The 7,334-nt window shown below is 49.6% G+C and overlaps 1 protein-coding gene across 1 annotated transcript in view; it reads left to right on the top strand.

The window, feature by feature from the left end:
* The first annotated feature begins 5,238 nt into the window (after window positions 1–5,238).
* PEMT (phosphatidylethanolamine N-methyltransferase) overlaps window positions 5,239–7,334 on the top strand; it is a 79,392-nt gene continuing 77,296 nt past the window's right edge. Inside the window, exon 1 of the mRNA XM_040440883.1 lies at window positions 5,239–5,435. The gene's annotated coding sequence lies outside the window, so the exon portion shown is untranslated. The remainder of the gene's footprint in view (window positions 5,436–7,334) is intronic.

Raw genomic sequence — 7,334 nt, 5'->3', positions numbered from 1 at the left:
GCAGCTGAGGTATGCATTAGGAGGTTCTGACAGTTCATAAGGCAAGGGGGGCTATGGTGGCACTGGTATACTATTATGCCAGCACCACCATAGCACCCCCTGTGTGCTGCTTATAGTGGACAGTGCCCTCAGACAATGAATGGGGACAATCAAAAGCGGGTTTTTTCCCGGTATTGAGACCCTATGACGGATCTCAATATCGGAAAATAGAAACGCAAGTGTGAAAGTAGCTCCTAATGTCTACACGGCTGCAACTGCTGGGGGTATGGCAGGGGAGAAGCCAGGGCAGGTGGTGGGATGGGCCAGTGGACGGAGTTAGTGGGGCCCCATTAAGATTCTTGCTATGGGGCCCAAGGATTTCTATGTACGCCCCTGATATGCGACCCATTGGAACTCATACATACAAGTTATCTTGGGGTTAGGTCCGTTATTGTGGACTGACCCCAATTAACTATAAAACGAGTCTTATGAATGGCAACTGGGACCCCCCCCAAAAAAGCTGAGTGTTTCCTAACTGGTGCTCTCATGCCTAGGGGTGGTCACAGTTTATAAAACTAAGACCCTAAGATATGGTTGAAGGTCATTTAAAAAGTAACTGTCATGTTTTCATAAAAATCAATTTTAGCATATGTTACTGCTCCAGCAGCATTATACATAAAGCAATTTTTGGTTTCTTCACATACCACTGTTTTCCTTGAGTTTTCCCCTTAGTTACGGCTGTTTAAACATTTACAATATGAGGACCTTCTCAAGATGGCTCCTCTGCCAGTTCTCTGAGGCCAAAACTGCTTTCCCTCACTTCCCATACACACTTGCTGTAGCCAGCAGCTCCCTGCCAGCCAATCAGATTGGATTACTGAGAGACACGCCTCCTCACTCTGAAGCCTAATGCAGCAGGCAGTGTGAAGGACCGCCCCTCTGTCTTCTGTTTATACTAGGAAGACAGACAAGCCACAGCAACGTCTTTTAAGAGAGCAGTGGAAAAGGACAGAGGACATTAATGAAAGCTGTTATTATAAGGTAATTAGATCTTTTTACAATCATTGGCAGACTAACTGTGACGGTCACGTACACTACACACAGAGGGGAGGATAGTGACCACTGCGCTCCACCCTCAACCCTGGCTACTTGCCTCACAAGTCCTAATGACAGGGGACAACTAGACGGCAGTCCCTAACTTAGGATACGTGCTGGGAAGACAGACAAGACAAATAATGGAACATGAACGGACCGGGTCAATACCTAAAGAGCTACGCAGTAATAAGGAATGAGCAGAGAATAGTCAGGAAAAGACAAGGTCAAATACCAGGAGAGAAACGAAATACAACAAGAGTCTGCAAAGAATAGTCAGGTGGAAGCCGCCAGGAGAGATGCGCAGTACAGGAGGAGCAGGCAAAGGATCGTCAGGGAACAGGATCAGGTAGTATTCAGTAGTCTAACAAATAGCCAGGAACCTAGAATTAGCAGGCTGCCTGTATTTATAGTGGGGTCTGAGGGTCATGTGATGTGGCCAGCGTCACATGACCGACAGACAGACAAGTCGAGCACCGAGTGATCAGCTCAAGGCAGACCCAGGAGCAGGGAGCCTCCCAGCTAGCAAAGCCGCCCTGGGAACGAGGCCAAACACAGATCCTCGCTCCCGAAGCTAAGCAGCAGGTCTGCGGCTGATGGGAGACCGAGTGCACCTTCTGCACCCCGTGACACTAACTCAGGTATACATGCCTAGCTCTAATAAACTGGCAAATAAAAAAAACATGACAGTTACCCTTTAAATAATGATCTCAGCCTATTAGGCTATCTTAAGTTTAGGCAAAACCTGACAATCTGCTTTTAGGCATTGTTATATCTCCCCTCTGGTTCTTCTTCTCCTTGTCCCAATATTTTAGCCATTAAGTCATTGTGACCACTTTCAACCAGTTACTTGATAAAATATATGTAGATACAGTTGCAAGAAAAAGTATGTGAACCCTTTGGAATGATATGGATTTCTGCACAAATTGGTCATAAAATGTGATCTGATCTTCATCTAAGTCACAACAATAGACAATCACAGTCTGCTTAAACTAATAACACACAAAGAATTAAATGTCACCATGTTTTTATTGAACACACCATGTAAACATTCACAGTGCAGGTGGAAAAAGTATGTGAACCCTTGGATTTAATAACTGGTTGAACCTCCTTTGGCAGCAATAACTTCAACCAAACGTTTCCTGTGGTTGCAGATCAGACGTGCTCTTGGAGATGTCATTAGTCTAGGGGTTCACATACTTTTTCCACCTGCACTGTAAATGTTTACACGGTGTGTTCAATAAAAACATGGTAACATTTATTTCTTTGTGTGTTATTAGATTAAGCCGACTGTGATTGTCTATTGTTGTGACTTAGATGAAGATCAGATCACATTTTATGACCAATTTGTGCAGAAATCCATATCATTCCAATGGGTTCACATACTTTTTCTTGCAACTGTATATTGCAGCCATAATGAATACGTTTCCCTGATATGTCATAGAAGGTCTCTAATTGGAGTTTTGAATATTATAGACAAGCGTTCGCTATATATAATACAAATCTGCCCAGCAACTAATGATGTCAATTACAGGTCGGCTTGTATAGGAGGAACCTGCCTTTAGAGTACAGCCTCCCTCTGCTCTATCCTCTTAGCAACAGCGGACGTCACGTTCTTAGGGCTCATGCACACGACCGTTGTTGTTTCACGGATCCGTTGTTCCATATGTGAGGTTTTTTTCTCTCTGATTAAAGTCCTCTTCAAATCGTCAGCTGCAGCCCTAGTGTATACGTGATGTGAACACGGCCTTATCTCAATGTTCAGGATATATGTTGGAAAATGCACCCAAGTCTGAGGTTTTTCAAGATTCCTGCTTGCTTTTATTGAACAGAATGGAAACTGATCCCTGAGGTGATGTATTGTTAAAACTTTGCAAAAAAGACTAGAAATTTTGGTAATGGCGCAGGAGCAAAACACGAAACGATCCTGCCAAATGGACAATAATAAAGTATAATTCACAAATAATACATGATGGAGTCGCTGAGAAGCCGTTTGTGGAGTTGCTATGGCAACACCATAGTCTTTAGATGTGAAAATCCATTATATTAAAGCGCAAACGCTGTTTTTCTTGTTTTTTTTGTCTGCAGGTGGCTTTACTTTGTCCAAAACACATAAATGACATGAAATGGGTGGGTTATTACTGATCAGGGGGCTCACCGCCTTCTCAGGGGCATCAGTAACGCAGCACCATTATACAGTTCATCATTTTATTGCACTTTTCTTCCTTGGTGTGCCCCGCCGCCATGATGATAAAAAAAAAAAAAAATCCCCTCACTACAAGAGGGATGCTGTTGTCATAGCAACCAGACTAACCCGCAGCATCCTGCCGCACCCAACCAATCACGAGGTGGAACGCCAGCCAATCAGAAAGCGTCTTATATGAACCAATCGTCGCCATCGTTCTCATCTCGCCAATCAGAATCAAAGGAGCGTTTCCCCATCCCGAAAGGGTGTGAGATTTAGCTACGTTACACATGTCTGTGTACAGTCCCACACGTACCCCCCATCTCAGTGTACAACCCCACGCGGCCCCCCCCCATCTCAGTGTACAGTCCCACGCGGCCCCCCATCTCAGTGTACAACCCCACGCGGCCCCCCCCCATCTCAGTGTACAGTCCCACGCGGCCCCCCCATCTCAGTGTACAGTCCCACGCGGCCCCCCCCATCTCAGTGTACAGTCCCACAAGGCCCCCCCCATCTCAGTGTACAGTCCCACAAGGCCCCCCCCCATCTCAGTGTACAGTCCCACAAGGCCCCCCCATCTCAGTGTACAGTCCCACAAGGCCCCCCCCATCTCAGTGTACAGTCCCACAAGGCCCCCCCCATCTCAGTGTACAGTCCCACAAGGCCCCCCCCATCTCAGTGTACAGTCCCACAAGGCCCCCCCCATCTCAGTGTACAGTCCCACAAGGCCCCCCCCCATCTCAGTGTACAACACTACACAGCCCCCCCATCTCAGTGTACAACACTACACAGCCCCCCCATCTCAGTGTACAGTCCCACAAGGCCCCCCCCCCTCTCAGTGTACAGTCCCACAAGGCCCCCCCCCCATCTCAGTGTACAGTCCCACAAGGCCCCCCCCCATCTCAGTGTACAGTCCCACAAGGCCCCCCCCCATCTCAGTGTACAGTCCCACAAGGCCCCCCCCATCTCAGTGTACAGTCCCACAAGGCCCCCCCATCTCAGTGTACAGTCCCACAAGGCCCCCCCCATCTCAGTGTACAGTCCCACAAGGCCCCCCCCATCTCAGTGTACAGTCCCACAAGGCCCCCCCCATCTCAGTGTACAGTCCCACAAGGCCCCCCCCATCTCAGTGTACAGTCCCACAAGGCCCCCCCCCATCTCAGTGTACAGTCCCACAAGGCCCCCCCCCTCTCAGTGTACAGTCCCACAAGGCCCCCCCCATCTCAGTGTACAGTCCCACAAGGCCCCCCCCCATCTCAGTGTACAACACTACACGGCCCCCCCATCTCAGTGTACAACACTACACGGCCCCCCCCATCTCAGTGTACAACACTACACGGCCCCCCCCATCTCAGTGTACAACACTACACGGCCCCCCCCATCTCAGTGTACAACACTACACGGCCCCCCCCCATCTCAGTGTACAACACTACACGGCCCCCCCCCCTCTCAGTGTACAACCCCACACGGCCCCCCCCATCTCAGTGTACAACACTACACGGCCCCCCCCCCATCTCAGTGTACAGTCCCACAAGGCCCCCCCATCTCAGTGTACAACCCCCCCCGCCCCCCCCCCCCCATCTCTGTGTACAACCCCACGCGGCACCCCATCTCTGTGTACAACCCCACACGCCCCCACCATCTCTGTGTACAACCCCACACGCCCCCCTCACAGACACCTCCCTCCAACACAGCCCCCCATATACAGCCCAGACACCTACCTAGAACACAGACCCCCAGTCTCAGCATACAACCGGATATCTCAGCATCCACAGCTTCCCCCCCCCATCTCAGTGTACAGCCCCTCACATACAACCTACAAACAGCCCTACCCCACAGACACCTACCTAGAACACAGCCCCTCCCCCCGTTCACTCTATGTGAAAAAGAACCAAAACCTTCCCACTGTTGGAATGAGCGCGCGGCTCTCCAGTTTCCGACCTCGGATTACCACGTGATGCTGTGACGTCAGCAGGTCCCTTCCGGGTATAGTATTAGCCATCACCGATTTGGCCGCGTTACACGTGACCTTTGACAGGCGCCCCCCCTCCCCCGTGAGACCTTTAGCCCCTGACCTCAGCGATGCCCTGACGCTTGTGTCCCCCACAGCCTGTCACACAGAGTGGCTTCTGAGCACTGGGAGTGCTGTGGAGGGCTCAGTAATTTGGATTATTCTAAGGTAACTACTGCATGCTTTTTAGTGGCCGTGTAATAACATTGAGGAGGGGGGAGGGGTAGCAGCTTCTGATAACTACAATCCCCATTATTTACATTTAAAGGGCTTGTCCACTATCAGTATATTCAGGAACTGAAAGCAAGTAGCAGTTTCCATAGTGATGATGGCTGATTTTTATTTTTATTAAAGGGATTGTCCAGAAAAGGCTTTTATCACAAGGCATAGAGTGGGACTGGCGGAAGGGCCTTAACAAGTCTGTGCAGCCGGGGGAGGCAGTCTATTATATAGAAGTTCCCGTGTCAGTGTCGATCCTCTAGAGCAGGGGTCAGCGACCTCCGCTACTCTCCAGCTGTTCTGAAACTACAACTCCCAGCATGCTGCATTCATTTCTGTGGCAGTTACAAGAGCAGCTGAGTCGGTGTGCATGCTGGGAGTCGTAGTTCCACAGCAGCTGGGGTGCCAGAGGTTGCTGATCCCTGCTGCAGAGCAATGTTCCCCAACCTATGTCTTTCCAGCTATTGCAAAACTACTACTCCAATCATGCTTGTTGGGAGTTGTAGTTTTGCAGTAGCTGAAGAGCCATTGTTCTAGAAATTGCACTTGGCAAAATACACGGGGACTTCCCTGGGGCTGTTCCGCAGTGCGCACGCCTTAAAGGGGTTGTCCAGGATTTTTTTATTTTTTTTTATACTTGCTCCGCACCACTACTTTCCAGCTCCTTGTCTCCCCTGCCATCTCCACTGGGTTTCCAGTTCCCACCTGTTAAAGGGTTTCTATCACTTCGTATGACATAATTAGCTCTCAGACACTAGCGATCCGCTAGTGTCTGCTCTGGCCAACCATCCTAATATAAGAGCTTTTTGGGCAGCCGTTTTGCTAAAAAAATAACTTTTATAAATATGCTAATGAGCCTATAGGTGCTATGTGGGCGTCATTAGCACCTAGAGGCTCCGTCTACCTTCATACACAGCCACCGCCCAGCGCGTCCCTCCAGCCCGCCCATCTCCTGCTGAATGCGATCCTCCGTGTGACGCAACGGACGAATTCTCGCGCATGCGCCGTGCGCGGCTGTATTCGGCGCATGCGCAGTGAATGTCTGACCGCTTCCCTGCTCAGACATCTCCACTGCGCCTGTTCCTTGGAGCACTATGACGTCATCGGCGCAGGCGCAGTAGAGATGTCTGAGCAGGGAAGCGGTCAGACATTCACTGCGCATGCGCCGAATACAGCCGCGCACGGCGCATGCGCGAGAATTCGTCCGTTGCGTCACACGGAGGATCGCATTCAGCAGGAGATGGGCGGGCTGGAGGGACGCGCTGGGCGGTGGCTGTGTATGAAGGTAGACGGAGCCTCTAGGTGCTAATGACGCCCACATAGCACCTATAGGCTCATTAGCATATTTATAAAAGTTATTTTTTTAGCAAAACGGCTGCCCAATAAACAGTTATATTAGGATGGTTGGCCAGAGCAGACACTAGCAGATCGCTAGTGTCTGAGAGCTAATTATGTCATACCAAGTGATAGAAACCCTTTAACGTCCGCATGGCCGGGGTCATGTGCTCTGCTGCAGCCAATGACGGCGACATGCCTACGAGACCCGGCTGCAGCGCTGCGTGTGGAAGTTGACAGGTGGAGTCCAGGAAGCCGTGGAGGGGAGCAGGTAAATATGTCTAGACATCCCCTTGAAGACCGAGCCTATTTTTGCTTTTACATTTATAACTTTTTTTTTTTTTCTGTTCACATAGCTTTTTGAGGGCTTATTTTTTTTGCGGGACAAGATGCATTTTTTTTAATGCCGCCATTTAATTTACCATGTATTGTATTGGAAAACGGAAAAACAATTCTTTATGGGGTAAAATTGGAAAAAAAAAAAAAAACACGATTCCGCCAATGTTTTTGGGG

Source organism: Bufo bufo, chromosome 7 (genome assembly GCF_905171765.1).
Source record: "Bufo bufo chromosome 7, aBufBuf1.1, whole genome shotgun sequence".
NCBI lineage: Eukaryota > Metazoa > Chordata > Amphibia > Anura > Bufonidae > Bufo > Bufo bufo.
This window is presented reverse-complemented; position numbering and strand designations above follow the sequence as displayed.